We start from the raw sequence: 20733 nt of genomic DNA on the forward strand, positions 1-20733 counted from the left end.
CAACTAGAGAATGTATTTACTGAATATTTGTGGTGTGTTTACAATGAGTTACAAGAGGGTCTATTTATAGAATAATTTAAGGAGTAAGCTAAAAACAATTCCTTGAAGCTTCATGTGAGTTTCCTGACAGCTTCATGGAGGCTACATGTGAGTTTCCTAACAACTTCGTAGAAGCTACATGTGAGTTTCCTAACAACTTCATGGAAGCTTCGTGTGAGTTTCCTGGAATCTTCCCTCTAATTGTTTAAAGTTCTCCATATCTCCAACAAGATTGTTATGTTACAAATGGTGACTGAATAGGCTTATTTATAGTAGTATGTCTGCAATTCAAAGAAGCCAAGTCATATAATGAAATTATGCTACTTTGACAGCTAATTCCATTGGTATAAAACTTATCTTTTCTAAATCTGTTGATGTAGCTTTGTTTGACATTAGGATTGTTCAGTAGATGTCATATAATTTGTAGACTCTTTAGCCATGGTGTTGTTTGACTTATCTTAATTTGTCTTTTGACTTTTTTTATGCTCCTTTCTATAGCAGTTGATGTAGCTCTATTTTACCTTGCTTATTTAATCTAGTAACAATCATATGCATCTTCTTGTTTATGCTGTTACCCAATTAGTTCAAAGTGAGACAGCTCCGAATACATAAAATGACTTGAAAATATCACTCATAAACTTGATTGAAAAATAAAAATACTACCAAACAGAATGTTTCCTCTGTTGTTTTGTATCATTATCAAATGAATGTTCTAAATTTTGATTTGCTCATGTTACCCTATATGAACTTTTAACTTATACAAGGAGATGAACTTTTAACTCCGCATCTGACTGCGCGCCCTATTGGTGTCTAGATGCCTATAATCAAGTTCAACATGATGTTGGTTTTATATCAATAATAAAATTAGATCTTGAAAACATATATTCAATGAGGGCTTAATGATATACAATCACGGTACAGTTTTCATTAATTACATCGATATTAATTTACAAGCATTTGGGTTACATAAATTACAAAGATAACTTTGATCAAGTTATAAAGATCTTTGATCATCGAACACAACCTACACAGTCGGATAAGATGAATCCATAGCTATTCCACATAGACCTTCTTTGGCACTAACATCTCGTCCCATCATAATGTATCCGCTATCTCCCCAGCTTGCACCCCACGAATTATTCACTAACCAGTACTTTGTTCCGTCATCAGCTACTCCATACCCAACTGCCGTAACACCATGGTCTAAATCAGTTCCGCAATCTCCAGTAAAGACGCCACTCGAATACAACTGAAATGCGTAGCCACTTTCATCAATAGAAACTGATACGGGTTGATTCGCGACTGCTTTTAACAGTGCAGTTTCACTGTTGGCTGGTACCACTTCATACCCACTAATCTTGGCTGCATCAACATCTTCTTTGTTTGTGTTGCAGGTGAAATGTCCCGTTCTTATTGATTAAAAACGTTCCATATTAATTGATTTCGTTGCGAGGTTTTGACCTCTATATGAGACGTTTTTCAAAGACTGCATTCATTTTTAAACAAACCATAACCTTTATTTCATCAATAAAGGTTTAAAAAGCTTTACGTAGATTATCAAATAATGATAATCTAAAATATCCTGTTTACACACGACCATTACATAATGGTTTACAATACAAATATGTTACAACAAAATAAGTTTCTTGAATGCAGTTTTTACACAATATCATACAAGCATGGACTCCAAATCTTGTCCTTATTTAAGTATGCGACAGCGGAAGCTCTTAATAATCACCTGAGAATAAACATGCTTAAAACGTCAACAAAAATGTTGGTGAGTTATAGGTTTAACCTATATATATCAAATCGTAACAATAGACCACAAGATTTCATATTTCAATACACATCCCATACATAGAGATAAAAATCATTCATATGGTGAACACCTGGTAACCGACATTAACAAGATGCATATATATAAGAATATCCCCATCATTCCGGGACACCCTTCGGATATGATATAAATTTCGAAGTACTAAAGCATCCGGTACTTTGGATGGGGTTTGTTAGGCCCAATAGATCTATCTTTAGGATTCGCGTCAATTAGGGTGTCTGTTCCCTAATTCTTAGATTACCAGACTTAATAAAAAGGGGCATATTCGATTTCGATAATTCAACCATAGAATGTAGTTTCACGTACTTGTGTCTATTTTGTAAATCATTTATAAAACCTGCATGTATTCTCATCCCAAAAATATTAGATTTTAAAAGTGGGACTATAACTCACTTTCACAGATTTTTACTTCGTCGGGAAGTAAGACTTGGCCACTGGTTGATTCACGAACCTATAACAATATATACATATATATCAAAGTATGTTCAAAATATATTTACAACACTTTTAATATATTTTGATATTTTAAGTTTATTAAGTCAGCTGTCCTCGTTAGTAACCTACAACTAGTTGTCCACAGTTAGATGTACAGAAATAAATCGATAAATATTATCTTGAATCAATCCACGACCCAGTGTATACGTATCTCAGTATTGATCACAACTCAAACTATATATATTTTGGAATCAACCTCAACCCTGTATAGCTAACTCCAACATTCACATATAGAGTGTCTATGGTTGTTCCGAAATATATATAGATGTGTCGACATGATAGGTCGAAACATTGTATACGTGTCTATGGTATCTCAAGATTACATAATATACAATACAAGTTGATTAAGTTATGGTTGGAATAGATTTGTTACCAATTTTCACGTAGCTAAAATGAGAAAAATTATCCAATCTTGTTTTACCCATAACTTCTTCATTTTAAATCCGTTTTGAGTGAATCAAATTGCTATGGTTTCATATTGAACTCTATTTTATGAATCTAAACAGAAAAAGTATAGGTTTATAGTCGGAAAAATAAGTTACAAGTCGTTTTTGTAAAGGTAGTCATTTCAGTCGAAAGAACGACGTCTAGATGACCATTTTAGAAAACATACTTCCACTTTGAGTTTAACCATAATTTTTGGATATAGTTTCATGTTCATAATAAAAATCATTTTCTCAGAATAACAACTTTTAAATCAAAGTTTATCATAGTTTTTAATTAACTAACCCAAAACAGCCCGCGGTGTTACTACGACGGCGTAAATCCGGTTTTACGGTGTTTTTCGTGTCTCCAGGTTTTAAATCATTAAGTTAGCATATCATATAGATATAGAACATGTGTTTAGTTGATTTTAAAAGTCAAGTTAGAAGGATTAACTTTTGTTTGCGAACAAGTTTAGAATTAACTAAACTATGTTCTAGTGATTACAAGTTTAAACCTTCGAATAAGATAGCTTTATATGTATGAATCGAATGATGTTATGAACATCATTACTACCTTAAGTTCCTTGGATAAACCTACTGGAAAAGAGAAAAATGGATCTAGCTTCAATGGATCCTTGGATGGCTCGAAGTTCTTGAAGCAGAATCATGACACGAAAACAAGTTCAAGTAAGATCATCACTTGAAATAAGATTGTTATAGTTATAGAAATTGAACCAAAGTTTGAATATGATTATTACCTTGTATTAGAATGATAACCTACTGTAAGAAACAAAGATTTCTTGAGGTTGGATGATCACCTTACAAGATTGGAAGTGAGCTAGCAAACTTGAAAGTATTCTTGATTTTATGTAACTAGAACTTGTAGAATATATGAAGAACACTTAGAAATTGAAGATAGAACTTGAGAGAGATCAATTAGATGAAGAAAATTGAAGAATGAAAGTGTTTGTAGGTGTTTTTGGTCGTTGGTGTATGGATTAGATATAAAGGATATGTAATTTTGTTTTCATGTAAATAAGTCATGAATGATTACTCATATTTTTGTAATTTTATGAGATATTTCATGCTAGTTGCCAAATGATGGTTCCCACATGTGTTAGGTGACTCACATGGGCTGCTAAGAGCTGATCATTGGAGTGTATATACCAATAGTACATACATCTAAAAGCTGTGTACTGTACGAGTACGAATACGGGTGCATACGAGTAGAATTGTTGATGAAACTGAACGAGGATGTAATTGTAAGCATTTTTGTTAAGTAGAAGTATTTTGATAAGTGTCTTGAAGTCTTTCAAAAGTGTATGAATACATATTAAAACACTACATGTATATACATTTTAACTGAGTCGTTAAGTCATCGTTAGTCGTTACATGTAAGTGTTGTTTTGAAACCTTTAGGTTAACGATCTTGTTAAATGTTGTTAACCCAATGTTTATAATATCAAATGAGATTTTAAATTATTATATTATCATTTATGAATATCTCTTAGTATGATATATATACATTAAATGTCTTTACAACGATAATCGTTACATATATGTCTCGTTTAAAAATCATTAAGTTAGTAGTCTTGTTTTTACATATGTAGTTCATTGTTAATATACTTTATGATATGTTTTCTTATCATAGTATCATGTTAACTATATATATATCCATATATATGTCATCATATAGTTTTTACAAGTTTTAACGTTCGTGAATCACCGATCAACTTGGGTGGTCAATTGTCTATATGAAACATATTTCAATTAATCAAGTCTTAACAAGTTTGATTGCTTAACATGTTGGAAACATTTAATCATGTAAATATCAATCTCAATTAATATATATAAACATGGAAAAGTTCGGGTCACTACAGTACCTACCCGTTAAATAAATTTCGTCCCGAAATTTTAAGCTGTTGAAGGTGTTGATGAATCTTCTGGAAATAGATGCGGGTATTTCTTCTTCATCTGATCTTCACACTCCCAGGTGAACTCGGGTCCTCTACGAGCATTCCATCGAACCTTAACAATTGGTATCTTGTTTTGCTTAAGTCTTTTAACCTCACGACCCATTATTTCGATGGGTTCTTCGATGAATTGAAGGTTTTCGTTGATTTGGATTTCATCTAACGGAATAGTGAGATCTTCTTTAGCAAAACATTTCTTCAAATTCGAGACGTGGAAAGTGTTATGTACAGCCGCGAGTTGTTGAGGTAACTCAAGTCGGTAAGCTACTGGTCCGACACGATCAATAATCTTGAATGGTCCAATATACCTTGGATTTAATTTCCCTCGTTTACCAAATCGAACAACGCCTTTCCAAGGTGCAACTTTAAGCATGACCATCTCTCCAATTTCAAATTCTATATCTTTTCTTTTAATGTCAGCGTAGCTCTTTTGTCGACTTTGGGTAGTTTTCAACCGTTGTTGAATTTGGATGATCTTCTCGGTAGTTTCTTGTATAATCTCCGGACCCGTAATCTGTCTATCCCCCACCTCACTCCAACAAATCGGAGACCTGCACTTTCTACCATAAAGTGCTTCAAACGGCGCCATCTCAATGCTTGAATGGTAGCTGTTGTTGTAGGAAAATTCTGCTAACGGTAGATGTCGATCCCAACTGTTTCCGAAATCAATAACACATGCTCGTAGCATGTCTTCAAGCGTTTGTATCGTCCTTTCGCTCTGCCCATCAGTTTGTGGATGATAGGCAGTACTCATGTCTAGACGAGTTCCTAATGCTTGCTGTAATGTCTGCCAGAATCTTGAAATAAATCTGCCATCCCTATCAGAGATAATAGAGATTGGTATTCCATGTCTGGAGATGACTTCCTTCAAATACAGTCGTGCTAACTTCTCCATCTTGTCATCTTCTCTTATTGGTAGGAAGTGTGCGGATTTGGTGAGACGATCAACTATTACCCAATAGTATCAAAACCACTTGCAGTCCTTGGCAATTTAGTGATGAAATCCATGGTAATGTTTTCCCATTTCCATTCCGGGATTTCGGGTTGTTGAAGTAGACCTGATGGTTTCTGATGCTCAGCTTTGACCTTAGAACACGTCAAACATTCTCCTACGTATTTAGCAACATCGGCTTTCATACCCGGCCACCAAAAATGTTTCTTGAGATCCTTGTACATCTTCCCCGTTCCAGGATGTATTGAGTATCTGGTTTTATGAGCTTCTCTAAGTACCATTTCTCTCATATCTCCAAATTTTGGTACCCAAATCCTTTCAGCCCTATACCGGGTTCCGTCTTCCCGAATATTAAGATGCTTCTCCGATCCTTTGGGTATTTCATCCTTTAAATTTCCCTCTTTTAAAACTCCTTGTTGCGCCTCCTTTATTTGAGTAGTAAGGTTATTATGAATCATTATATTCATAGATTTTACTCGAATGGGTTCTCTGTCCTTCCTGCTCAAGGCATCGGCTACCACATTTGCCTTCCCCGGGTGGTAACGAATCTCAAAGTTGTAATCATTCAATAATTCAATCCACCTACGCTGCCTCATATTCAGTTGTTTCTGATTAAATATGTGTTGAAGACTTTTGTGGTCGGTATATATAATACTTTTGACCCCATATAAGTAGTGCCTCCAAGTCTTTAATGCAAAAACAACCGCGCCTAATTCCAAATCATGCGTCGTATATTTTTGTTCATGAATCTTCAATTGTCTAGACGCATAAGCAATCACCTTCGTTCGTTGCATTAATACACAACCGAGACCTTGCTTTGATGCATCACAATAAATCACAAAATCATCATTCCCTTCAGGCAATGACAATATAGGTGCCGTAGTTAGCTTTTTCTTCAATAACTGAAACGCTTTCTCTTGTTCATCATTCCATTCAAATTTCTTCCCTTTATGCGTTAATGTAGTCAAGGGTTTTGCTATTCTGGAAAAGTCTTGGATGAACCTTCTGTAGTAACCAGCTAGTCCTAAAAACTGGCGTATGTGTTTCGGAGTTTTTGGGGTTTCCCACTTTTCAACAGTTTCTATCTTTGCCGGATCCACCTTAATACCTTCTTTGTTCACTATGTGACCGAGGAATTGAACTTCTTCCAACCAAAATGCACACTTTGAAAACTTAGCGTACAATTCTTCCTTTCTCAATACTTCTAACACCTTTCTCAAATGTTCACTGTGTTCTTGGTCATTCTTTGAGTAAATAAGTATGTCATCAATGAAAACAATGACAAACTTGTCAAGGTATGGTCCACACACTCGGTTCATAAGGTCCATGAACACAGCTGGTGCATTAGTTAAACCAAACGGCATGACCATAAACTCGTAATGACCATAACGTGTTCTGAAAGCAGTCTTTGGAATATCATCTTCTTTCACCCGCATTTGATGATACCCGGAACGTAAGTCAATCTTTGAATAAACAGACGAGCCTTGTAGTTGATCAAATAAGTCGTCGATTCTCGGTAGTGGGTAGCGGTTCTTGATGGTAAGTTTGTTCAACTCTCGGTAGTCGATACACAACCTGAATGTACCATCTTTCTTCTTGACAAACAAAACAGGAGCTCCCCACGGTGATGTGCTTGGTCGAATGAAACCACGCTCTAAAAGTTCTTGTAATTGGCTTTGCAGTTCTTTCATCTCGCTGGGTGCGAGTCTGTAAGGAGCACGAGCTATTGGTGCAGCTCCTGGTACAAGATCTATTTGAAATTCAACGGATCGATGTGGGGGTAATCCCGGTAATTCTTTCGGAAATACATCGGGAAATTCTTTTGCAATGGGAACATCATTGATGCTCTTTTCTTCAGTTTGTACTTTCTCGACATGTGCTAGAATAGCATAGCAACCTTTTCTTATTAGTTTTTGTGCCTTCAAATTACTAATAAGATGTAGCTTCGTGTTGCCCTTTTCTCCGTACACCATTAAGGGTTTTCCTTTTTCTCGTATAATGCGAATTGCATTTTTTGTAACAAACGATCTCTGCTTTCACTTCTTTCAACCAGTCCATACCGATTATCACATCAAAACTCCCTAACTCTACTGGTATTAAATCAATCTTAAATGTTTCGCTAACCAGTTTAATTTCTCGATTCCGACATATATTATCTGCTGAAATTAATTTACCATTTGCTAATTCGAGTAAAAATTTACTATCCATAGGCGTCAATGGGCAACTTAATTTAGCACAAAAATCTCTACTCATATAGCTTCTATCCGCACCCGAATCAAATAAAACGTAAGCAGATTTATTGTCAATAAGAAACGTACCCGTAACAAGCTCCGGGTCTTCCTGTGCCTCTGCCGCATTAATATTGAAAACTCTTCCGCGGCCTTGTCCATTCGTGTTCTCCTGGTTCGGGCAATTTCTAATAATGTGGCCCGGTTTTCCACATTTATAACAAACTACATTGGCATAGCTTGTTCCGACACTACTTGCTCCGCCATTACTCGTTCCGACACCATTTGTTCCTTTCGTTCTATTAACCCCTGGTCCGTAGACCTCACACTTCGCCGCGCTATGACCATTTCTTTTACACTTGTTGCAAAATTTGGTGCAGAACCCCGAGTGATACTTTTCACACCTTTGGCATAGCTGCTTCTGATTGTTGTTGTTGTTGCGGTTATTATTGTTGTTGGGATGATTGTTGTAGTTGTTGTTGTTGTTGTTGTTGTTGTTGTTGTTGTTGGGCCGTTTGTTGTAGTTGCGATTGATGTTGCGATTGTTGGGATAATTGTTGCGATTGCTGTTGTTGTTGTATTGGTGATTCTTATCACCATTTTCCTCCCACTTTCTTTTGACTTGCTTCACATTGGCCTCTTCAGCAGTCTGTTCTTTAATTCTTTCTTCAATCTGGTTCACTAGTTTGTGAGCCATTCTACATGCCTGTTGTATGGAGGTGGGCTCGTGTGAACTTATATCTTCTTGGATTCTTTCCGGTAATCCTTTCACAAACGCGTCGATCTTCTCTTCCTCATCTTCGAATGCTCCCGGACACAATAGGCACAATTCTGTGAATCGTCTTTCATACGTGGTAATATCAAATCCTTGGGTTCGTAACCCTCTAAGTTCTGTCTTGAGCTTATTGACCTCGGTTCTGGGACGGTACTTCTCGTTCATCAAGTGCTTGAATGCTGACCACGGTAGTGCGTACGCATCATCTTGTCCCACTTGCTCTAGATAGGTATTCCACCATGTTAACGCAGAACCTGTGAAGGTATGCGTAGCGTACTTCACTTTGTCCTCTTCAGTACACTTACTTATGGCAAACACCGATTCGACCTTCTCGGTCCACCGTTTCAATCCGATCGGTCCTTCGGTTCCATCAAATTCCAAAGGTTTGCAGGCAGTGAATTCTTTGTAGGTGCATCCTACACGATTTCCAGTACTGCTAGATCCAAGGTTATTGTTGGTATGTAGCGCAGCCTGTACTGCGGCTATGTTTGAAGCTAGAAAAGTACGAAATTCCTCTTCATTCATATTCACTGTGTGTCGAGTAGTCGGTGCCATTTCCTTCAAAATAGTCAAATGGAACAAGTTAATCATACAGAATATTAAGAGTAGTTAATAGTATTTCGTAGCATAATATTAACTCATTTATAAAAGCTTTTTCTTCACATTAGCGTTTTATAAGTTTAAATTCGGGTAGTACCTACCCGTTAAGTTCATACTTAGTAGCTAATATACAATTCAACTACTACAATTCTATATGAAAAACTGATTATAATAATATTTCGCGTTCAAACTTTTATACAATATTTTACAAACTTACAATACCGCTTATTTTACATAAAGCATGAAATATAGCACACAATAACTTTGATACAAGATAGTTGTGAAGATAATTCTAGCTAATACACAAGTCGTTCAGCAAAGGCAATAAAGACACGTAATTCATACGTCCAGAAACAAGTCATGCATTCTGGTTTTACTAGGACTACTTCCCATCCTTGGTCTTGTGCAACATAACCGTTATGGCCGTTGATAAGACAGCGTGTTGTAACGTCGTCAAAGGGACGAGGGTTACGTAATGTCCAACAGTCCCGTAACAATCTAAAAACCTCATTTCTTACCCCAATTACCGACTCCGTCACTTGTGGAAACATTTTGTTTAATAGTTGTAGCCCGATGTTCTTGTTCTCACTTTGTTGAGAAGCGAACATTACTAATCCGTAAGCATAACATGCTTCTTTATGTTGCATGTTAGCCGCTTTTTCTAAATCACGAAGTCCAATATTCGGATATATTGAGTCAAAATAATTTCTTAACCCATTGCGTAAAATAGCATTTGGGTTCCCCGCAATATATGCGTCAAAGTAAACACATCGTAACTTATGGATTTCCCAATGTGATATCCCCCATCTTTCGAACGAAAGCCTTTTATAAACCAAGGCATTCTTGGAACGTTCTTCGAATGTCTTACAAACTGATCTCGCCTTAAATAGTTGTGCCGAAGAATTCTGACCGACTCTAGACAAAATTTCATCAATCATGTCTCCGGGTAGGTCTCTTAAAATATTGGGTTGTCTATCCATTTTGTGTTTTTATACTGTAAAATAGACAAGAGTTAGATTCATAAAAAAAAATACTTATTAATACAAGCAATTTTTACATATATCATAAAGCATAAGCACACTATATTACATATATTACACCACACGAATACAACTATCTTATTCCGACTCGCTTGTTTCTTCTTCTTCGGTTTTGGTTCGTTTTGCCAAGTTTCTAGGGATATATGATGTTCCCCTAATACGAGCCGTAATTTTCCACATTGGTTTAGAAAAACCTGGTGGTTTAGAGGTTCCCGGGTCATTGTTACAACTTAAGGACTTCGGGGGTTGACGATACATATAAAGTTCATCGGGGTTGGAATTAGATTTCTCTATTTTTATGCCATTTCCCTTATTATTTTCTTTTGCCTTTTTAAATTCAGTTGGGGTAATTTCTATAACATCATCGGAATTCTCGTCGGAATCCGATTCATCGAAGAATTGGTAATCCTCCCAATATTTTGCTTCCTTGGCGGAAACACCATTGACCATAATTAACCTTGGTCGGTTGGTTGAGGATTTTCTTTTACTTAACCGTTTTATTATTTCCCCCACCGGTTCTATTTCTTCATCTGGTTCCGATTCTTCTTCCGGTTCCGATTCTTCTTCCGGTTCCGACTCTTCTTCCGGTTCCTCTTCGGGAACTTGTGAATCAGTCCACGAATCATTCCAATTTACATTTGACTCTTCATTATTATTAGGTGAGTCAATGGGACTTTTTCTAGAGGTAGACATCTATCACATAATATCAAACGCGTTAAGAGATTAATATATCACATAATATTCACATGTTAAAAATATATAGTTTCCAACAAAATTTGTTAAGCAATCATTTTTCAAGTAAACACGGTCGAAGTCCAGACTCACTAATGCATCCTAACAAACTCGATAAGACACACTAATGCAAAATTCTGGTTCTCTAAGACCAACGCTCGGATACCAACTGAAATGTCCCGTTCTTATTGATTAAAAACGTTCCATATTAATTGATTTCGTTGCGAGGTTTTGACCTCTATATGAGACGTTTTTCAAAGACTGCATTCATTTTTAAACAAACCATAACCTTTATTTCATCAATGAAGGTTTAAAAAGCTTTACGCAGATTATCAAATAATGATAATCTAAAATATCCTGTTTACACACGACCATTACATAATGGTTTACAATACAAATATGTTATAACAAAATAAGTTTCTTGAATGCAGTTTTTACACAATATCATACAAGCATGGACTCCAAATCTTGTCCTTATTTAAGTATGCGACAGCGGAAGCTCTTAATAATCACCTGAGAATAAACATGCTTAAAACGTCAACAAAAATGTTGGTGAGTTATAGGTTTAACCTATATATATCAAATCGTAACAATAGACCACAAGATTTCATATTTCAATACACATCCCATACATAGGGATAAAAATCATTCATATGGTGAACACCTGGTAACCGACATTAACAAGATGCATATATATAAGAATATCCCCATCATTCCGGGACACCCTTCGGATATGATATAAATTTCGAAGTACTAAAGCATCCGGTACTTTGGATGGGGTTTGTTAGGCCTAATAGATCTATCTTTAGGATTCGCGTCAATTAGGGTGTCTGTTCCCTAATTCTTAGATTACCAGACTTAATAAAAAGGGGCATATTCGATTTCGATAATTCAACCATAGAATGTAGTTTCACGTACTTGTGTCTATTTTGTAAATCATTTATAAAACCTGCATGTATTCTCATCCCAAAAATATTAGATTTTAAAAGTGGGACTATAACTCACTTTCACAGATTTTTACTTCGTCGGGAAGTAAGACTTGGCCACTGGTTGATTCACGAACCTATAACAATATATACATATATATCAAAGTATGTTCAAAATATATTTACAACACTTTTAATATATTTTGATATTTTAAGTTTATTAAGTCAGCTGTCCTCGTTAGTAACCTACAACTAGTTGTCCACAGTTAGATGTACAGAAATAAATCGATAAATATTATCTTGAATCAATCCACGACCCAGTGTATACGTATCTCAGTATTGATCACAACTCAAACTATATATATTTTGGAATCAACCTCAACCCTGTATAGCTAACTCCAACATTCACATATAGAGTGTCTATGGTTGTTCCGAAATATATATAGATGTGTCGACATGATAGGTCGAAACATTGTATACGTGTCTATGGTATCTCAAGATTACATAATATACAATACAAGTTGATTAAGTTATGGTTGGAATAGATTTGTTACCAATTTTCACGTAGCTAAAATGAGAAAAATTATCCAATCTTGTTTTACCCATAACTTCTTCATTTTAAATCCGTTTTGAGTGAATCAAATTGCTATGGTTTCATATTGAACTCTATTTTATGAATCTAAACAGAAAAAGTATAGGTTTATAGTCGGAAAAATAAGTTAAAAGTCGTTTTTGTAAAGGTAGTCATTTCAGTCGAAAGAACGACGTCTAGATGACCATTTTAGAAAACATACTTCCACTTTGAGTTTAACCATAATTTTTGGATATAGTTTCATGTTCATAATAAAAATCATTTTCTCAGAATAACAACTTTTAAATCAAATTTTATCATAGTTTTTAATTAACTAACCCAAAACAGCCCGCGGTGTTACTACGACGGCGTAAATCCGGTTTTACGGTGTTTTTCGTGTCTCCAGGTTTTAAATCATTAAGTTAGCATATCATATAGATATAGAACATGTGTTTAGTTGATTTTAAAAGTCAAGTTAGAAGGATTAACTTTTGTTTGCGAACAAGTTTAGAATTAACTAAACTATGTTCTAGTGATTACAAGTTTAAACCTTCGAATAAGATAGCTTTATATGTATGAATCGAATGATGTTATGAACATCATTACTACCTTAAGTTCCTTGGATAAACCTACTGGAAAAGAGAAAAATGGATCTAGCTTCAATGGATCCTTGGATGGCTCGAAGTTCTTGAAGCAGAATCATGACACGAAAACAAGTTCAAGTAAGATCATCACTTGAAATAAGATTGTTATAGTTATAGAAATTGAACCAAAGTTTGAATATGATTATTACCTTGTATTAGAATGATAACCTACTGTAAGAAACAAAGATTTCTTGAGGTTGGATGATCACCTTACAAGATTGGAAGTGAGCTAGCAAACTTGAAAGTATTCTTGATTTTATGTAACTAGAACTTGTAGAATATATGAAGAACACTTAGAACTTGAAGATAGAACTTGAGAGAGATCAATTAGATGAAGAAAATTGAAGAATGAAAGTGTTTGTAGGTGTTTTTGGTCGTTGGTGTATGGATTAGATATAAAGGATATGTAATTTTGTTTTCATGTAAATAAGTCATGAATGATTACTCATATTTTTGTAATTTTATGAGATATTTCATGCTAGTTGCCAAATGATGGTTCCCACATATGTTAGGTGACTCACATGGGCTGCTAAGAGCTGATCATTGGAGTGTATATACCAATAGTACATACATCTAAAAGCTGTGTATTGTACGAGTACGAATACGGGTGCATACGAGTAGAATTGTTGATGAAACTGAACGAGGATGTAATTGTAAGCATTTTTGTTAAGTAGAAGTATTTTGATAAGTGTCTTGAAGTCTTTCAAAAGTGTATGAATACATATTAAAACACTACATGTATATACATTTTAACTGAGTCGTTAAGTCATCGTTAGTCGTTACATGTAAGTGTTGTTTTGAAACCTTTAGGTTAACGATCTTGTTAAATGTTGTTAACCCAATGTTTATAATATCAAATGAGATTTTAAATTATTATATTATCATGTATGAATATCTCTTAGTATGATATATATACATTAAATGTCTTTACAACGATAATCGTTACATATATGTCTCGTTTAAAAATCATTAAGTTAGTAGTCTTGTTTTTACATATGTAGTTCATTGTTAATATACTTTATGATATGTTTTCTTATCATAGTATCATGTTAACTATATATATATCCATATATATGTCATCATATAGTTTTTATAAGTTTTAACGTTCGTGAATCACCGATCAACTTGGGTGGTCAATTGTCTATATGAAACATATTTCAATTAATCAAGTCTTAACAAGTTTGATTACTTAACATGTTGGAAACATTTAATCATGTAAATATCAATCTCAATTAATATATATAAACATGGAAAAGTTCGGGTCACTACAGCAGGTTCCATCGGCTGCCTGATATGGTTAAGCTGCCTCAGTGTTGATGCCGTTATTTTTTATGATAAATTGAAAGCCGTCTTCCATCTCACCACCTTCGCATCCTTGATCTTCACCAATCCTGTCCCAATCCACTAGCTCTTGCTCCGACAACGAAATTAGTTTCCCAGTTGAGATCTGAGTGATTCCTTCAGTAGCAGCAATAGTTGAAAATGCCCAACAACTTCCTGTTAAATAAATAAGAGAAATAATAATACTTTAAGTATACATTTATATGTACGAATAAAAGTCAACAGAGAACACTTATAATGGGAAGAAGAGCAGTGGCGGAAGATTGTGTAACCCAAAGGGAATATCCGCCCCACTTGGATTTAACGGGGAGAAGATTTTACACTAAAAACTTTTTTTACCAAAAAATACCATTTTTTTTAATGTTTACTCGTGCTGACGATGAAAATTTATTAAATTTTTACACTCGCCCCATCTGTATCCGGGTACAAGTTCTGCCACTGATGAAGAGAGTATTACTATTCAACCCCCCCACACACACACACAGATATATATATATATATATATATATATATATATATATATATATATATATATATATATATATATGTATATATATATATATATATATGTATATATATATATGTATATGTATATATATATATATATATATATATATATATATATATATATATATATATATATATATGGGCGGGATCAATGGGGAAGTAACCAATCGGGGGGAAGAATTGAAAAAACTTTGTTCACGAACATTATAGATTGGATGAAAATAAGAACATTTAGAAAAGACACTTCGTGATGAATGTTACTATTTTGGCGGGAAAACGATCGACAAAAATAACATTCAAGATAATATTGTTCGTGAAGAATGTTAACATTTTTTTTCATGTTTTGTGAAGTAAAATTTAGCCCGATTTAGAGTTTAGGGTTTAGGGTTTGGTGTTTTGGATTTATTTCATAAACCCAAAACACCAAACCCTAAACCCTAAACCCTAAACTCTAAACCGTTCGTGTTAAAAACTCAATCTAAATCCTAAATCTAAACCCTAAACCCTAAATTTCTAAACCCTAATATATAAACCCTATAAACCCTAATATCTAAACCCTAATATCTAAACCCTAATGTCTAAAATCTCAACATACGCTCGAAAAACACGATAATTGTTATATATTACTTCTTCGAGCGTTTTCCCGCCAAAATAATAACATTCATCACGAAGTGTCTTTTTTAAATGTTCTTATTTTCTTTCAATATATAATGTTCGTGAACAAAGTTTTTTCAAAAAACGAAAAAAAAAAATTTGCTTCCCCCCGCTTCCCCCGATTGGTTACTTCCCTCTTGATCCTACCAATATATATATATATATATATATATATATATATATATATATATATATATATATATATATATATATATATATATATATATATATATATATATAATGAACTTACCACATTGGCCTTGATCTTTAACGGGTGTAACTGCGCCTTTCTGTCTCCAATCCATGCTAGGTGGCACTGCAGTCACATTTTCATATCTAAATGATGTAGTTCTAACTGATCTTTTGTTTTCTGAAAACTTGAATCCATTGTGAGCGGCTGTGAACTCTTCGATTTTTTTTGGTCAGCAAATTCGTTAACAGCCACTTTGTAACGTTTGTTTCCACCATTGTTGAAATTTTCTATGAATTCAATGTTCTGTTTGAATATCTTGAAGCGCATTTCTTTTTCAGCGTCATCTTTGTATACGCGCCCATATTGTGCCATCCAAATCTCATGTTTCTCTGATATGGACAAGTCGCTTAACATGCGACACGTGACTTGAGAAGTCCACATTGTTGGGTTTTGTTATTGGGTTTCCAAATATGAGTAAGTATTAACAAGCCCAAGCCCAACAAAGTTAGGCCCATTGCTTGGTTGACTTGGTCAAGCATAGGAGGGCATCTTAAAACATCAAGTTGCAGCTGTTTTCATTATCAAGAGAGAAGAGAGTTCAAGAAAAAGAGAGAAAAAATCCCAATTTCCGTCACTTCTTACAGCAGTCCAGAAAACCTTCGATCCCCGGAGATCCGACCGTTGAATCTTCTTCATTTTTGGGCTGTGTCTTCCTGACATCAGTGCCAAGGTTTTCAACCGTTGAATTCGTCTAAAAAGGCCTGTAGGTCGAGTTATTGCTGCTGGAGCAGAGAGCAGTTTTTGGGTGATTTATTCCTCTTTTGTCTTTATTTATTTCATATACTTGTTGATTGTTCTTGTTCAAGAGTATGATGATGTTGTATACCTCTAGTTGATCTAGAGAAGGATTATTGTATTGCTCTCCTTGTTGATGATAGTGGAATTTAAGTGGCTTACGAGTCCCGTGGTTTTTACTCTCGATTTTGAGAGGTTTTCCACGTAAAAATGTCTCGCGTGTATTGTGTGTGCTTGATTATTCGTTATTAGTTGATTTGCTACTGATTTGGGGACTGATTTGGGTTGGTTTGATATAGCTTGTTTGTTAGTTTCCTCACGGGTTCATACGGGTCGGGAAATGCTTGTCAAACGGGTTTGTTTCCGCTTTGTAGATTGCCCGTTGTGACCATTTTCCCATCAAATTGGTATCTAGAGCTAGGTTATTTGATTTGACTTGTGTGAAAGATGGAAGCTAATACAAGTAAAATGATTAGTTTAAATGGTTCAAATTATCATGTTTGGAAAGGTAAAATGGAGGATCTTCTTTATGTGAAAGATTATTATTTGCCTGTTTTTACTGAGGATAAACCTGAGGAAAAATCTGATGCTCAATGGAAAATTTTGCATAGACAAGTATGTGGGTATATTCGGCAGTGGGTTGATGATAATGTTGTGAATCATATTACTGGGGAGACTGATGCTAAAGCCTTATGGAAAAAGCTTGAGCAGTTATATGAACGAAAGACTGGGAATAACAAGTTGTTCTTAATTAAGCAGATGATGGCTTTGAAGTATCATGATGGGACTCCTATTACAGATCACCTAAATGCATATCAGGGTATTATAAATCAGCTTGCAGGTATGGGTATCAAGTTTGAGGATGAGATTCAGGGTCTCTGGTTACTTGGTACATTACCGGACTCTTGGGAGACTTTTAGGACATCTTTGTCCAACTCTGCACCGAATGGTACTATCACCATGGAATTGGCTAAGGGTAGTATTTTGAATGAAGAGATGAGAAGAAAGTCACAAGGTTCCTCTTCACAGTCAGATATCTTGATCACAGAAACGCGGGGGAGAAGTCATAGTAGAGGTCAGGGTAAAAGAGGCAATCATCGTAGCAGCTCACGCAAAGGTAAATTTGCTAATGTTGAGTGTTATAATTGTCATGAAAAGGGGCACACAAAGTGGTATTGTCCAAAGTTAAAGAACGAGAAGAAAAAAGCATACGACAAAAATAAACAAAAGAAAAGTGATGGTGGTGATGATGATAAGGTTGAAGTTAACGCTATCACAGATGAGTTCTTTGTTTGTATTGATTATGATATGATTAATCTTACTCATGATGACACGAATTGGATTGTTGATAGTGGTGCTACATGTCATGTTGCAACATGTAGAGATCACTTCTCATCTTACACTCCAGGTGACTATGGATTTGCTAGGATGGGTAATGCCGGGTTATCAAAGATCGTTGGTATTGGAGATGTTTGTTTGAAATTTGACACGGGGATGGAGTTGGTTTTGCATAATGTAAAACATGTTCCGGATATGAGACTTAATGTCATTTCAACTGGCATTCTTGATGATGATGGTTATTATAACGGTTTTGGTAATGGTATTTGGAAACTAACTCTTGGTTCTATGATAGTGGGAAGAGGCAAGAAAGACTCAAGATTATACATCACGCGTCCGAAGATTATCCAGAACATTGTTAATGCAGTGGACAGTGTTGACTCTACCGAGTTGTGGCATAAAAGACTTGGCCACATGAGTGAAAAAGGGATGTCTATCTTATTTAAGAAGAATGTGTTATCGGGTGTTAATGATATTAATTTGAGTAAGTGTTCTCACTGTTTGGCAGGGAAACAGACCAGGGTTGTGTTTAAGAGTCATTCTCCTTTTCGAATGGAGAACGTACTTGATCTAGTTCATTCAGATGTTTGTGGGCCTATGAAGACTAGGACACTTGGTGGATGTTCCTACTTTGTTACATTCATCGATGATCATTCCAGGAAGGTGTGGGTTTATACCTTAAAGTCAAAAGATCAAGTATTTGAGAAGTTTAAGGAATTTCATGCACTAGTTGAAAGGCAAACGGGGAAGAAACTCAAGTGTATTCGGACTGATAATGGCGGTGAATACATTGGCAGATTTGATGCTTATTGTAAGGAGAATGGTATTCGGCATCAAAAGACTCCACCAAAGACACCTCAGTTGAATGGCTTAGCAGAGAGGATGAACAGAACTTTGGTTGAGAGAGTTAGATGTTTGCTTTCACATGCAGGGTTGTCCGATTCCTTTTGGGGTGAGGCTTTAAATACGGCAGTTCATATTATTAATCTAACCCCTTGTGTTCCTTTGCGTTTTGATGTTCCTAACAGGGTTTGGAGCGGCAAAGATGTTTCTTACCGTCATTTACGAGTTTTTGGATGTAAAGCTTTTGTTCATGTTCCCAAAGATGAGAGGTCAAAGCTTGATATGAAGACTAAGCCATGTGTATTCCTCGGCTATGGTGAAGATGATTTTGGGTACAGGTTATATGATCCAGTTCAGAAGAAACTTGTACGAAGCCGAGATGTTGTTTTTACAGAAGATCAGATGTTAAAAGATGTTGAGAAGACAGATTCAGTTCCTCAAACTAGTGCTGATCTTGTTGATTTGGATCCAGTTACTCCACAACATGTTGGAGATGATGTTCATAATGATGAACATGGTACTGATGATGATTATGCTCCGGAGCAGGTAGAGATTCCAGTACCAGATGTGCCCCCATTTGTCCCACTTAGGCGGTCTACCCGAGACCGTCATCCTTCTGTTAGATATTCTGCTGATGAGTATGTATTAGTTACTGATGGGGGAGAGCCAGAATGTTATTCAGAAGCAATGAAAGATGAGCATAAGAAAGAGTGGGGTGAAGCTATGCAAGATGAGATGAATTCCTTGCATGAGAACAATACTTATGAGCTGGTGAAGTTACCTAAAGGCAAGAGAGCTTTGAGAAACAAATGGGTATTCAAAGTGAAGACAGATGAGCTTACTTCACAACCAAGGTACAAAGCTAGGTTAGTCGTTAAAGGATTCAGCCAGAAAAAGGGTATTGATTTTGATGAGATTTTCTCACCGGTTGTGAAGATGGGATCTATTCGAGTGGTTCTTGGATTAGCTGCTAGTCTTGATCTTGAGGTTGAACAGATGGATGTCAAGACTGCTTTTCTTCACGGTGATTTGGATAAGGAAATCTACATGATGTAACCTGAAGGTTTTCGGGTTAAGGGTAAAGAAAATTATGTTTGTAGACTTCAGAAAAGTTTATATGGGTTGAAGCAAGCACCGAGACAGTGGTATAAGAAGTTTGAGTCGGTTATAGGAAAGCAAGGCTACCGAAAGACAACTTCAGATCATTGTGTTTTCTTTCAGAGGTTTGGTGATGATGATTTCATCATATTGTTGTTATACGTTGATGATATGTTAATTGTTGGTAAAAATATTAAAAGAATTGCGCAGTTGAAGCGAGAATTGAGCAAGTCTTTTGCTATGAAAGACTTGGGGCCAGCAAAACAGATTCTTGGCATTCGGATTTCTAGAGATAGAGGTGCTAAGACGTTACATATATCACAAGAGCAATACATTGAAAAGGTGCTAAGTAGATTCAACATGAAGAATGCTAAAGTGGTTAGTTCCCCTCTTACAAACAACTTTAAGCTAACAGAAAGAGATTGTCCTACTTCAAAGGAGGATGTTGAGGAGATGGATATAGTTCCATATGCGTCAGCAGTTGGTAGCTTGATGTATGCTATGGTGTGTACTAGGCCAGATATAGCTCACGCGGTAAGTGTTGTTAGTCGGTTTATGTCAAATCCGGGTAAGAAGCATTGGGAAGCGGTTAAATGGATTATGAGATACTTACGAGGTACTTCAAAGTTAGGTATCACATTCGGAAATGGAGAACCGGTGCTTGTTGGTTATACAGACTCAGATATGGCAGGAAACAAAGATAACATGAAATCCACTTCTGGATATT

The 20733-nt window shown here is 35.6% G+C and overlaps 1 pseudogene; it reads right to left on the minus strand.

The window, feature by feature from the left end:
• Window positions 1-1063: 1063 nt before the first annotated feature.
• On the minus strand, window positions 1064-16373 carry LOC139864418 (senescence-specific cysteine protease SAG39-like; annotated as a pseudogene).
• Between the last annotated feature and the right edge of the window lie 4360 nt (window positions 16374-20733).

This window comes from Rutidosis leptorrhynchoides, chromosome 8 (assembly GCF_046630445.1).
Source record: "Rutidosis leptorrhynchoides isolate AG116_Rl617_1_P2 chromosome 8, CSIRO_AGI_Rlap_v1, whole genome shotgun sequence".
NCBI lineage: Eukaryota > Viridiplantae > Streptophyta > Magnoliopsida > Asterales > Asteraceae > Rutidosis > Rutidosis leptorrhynchoides.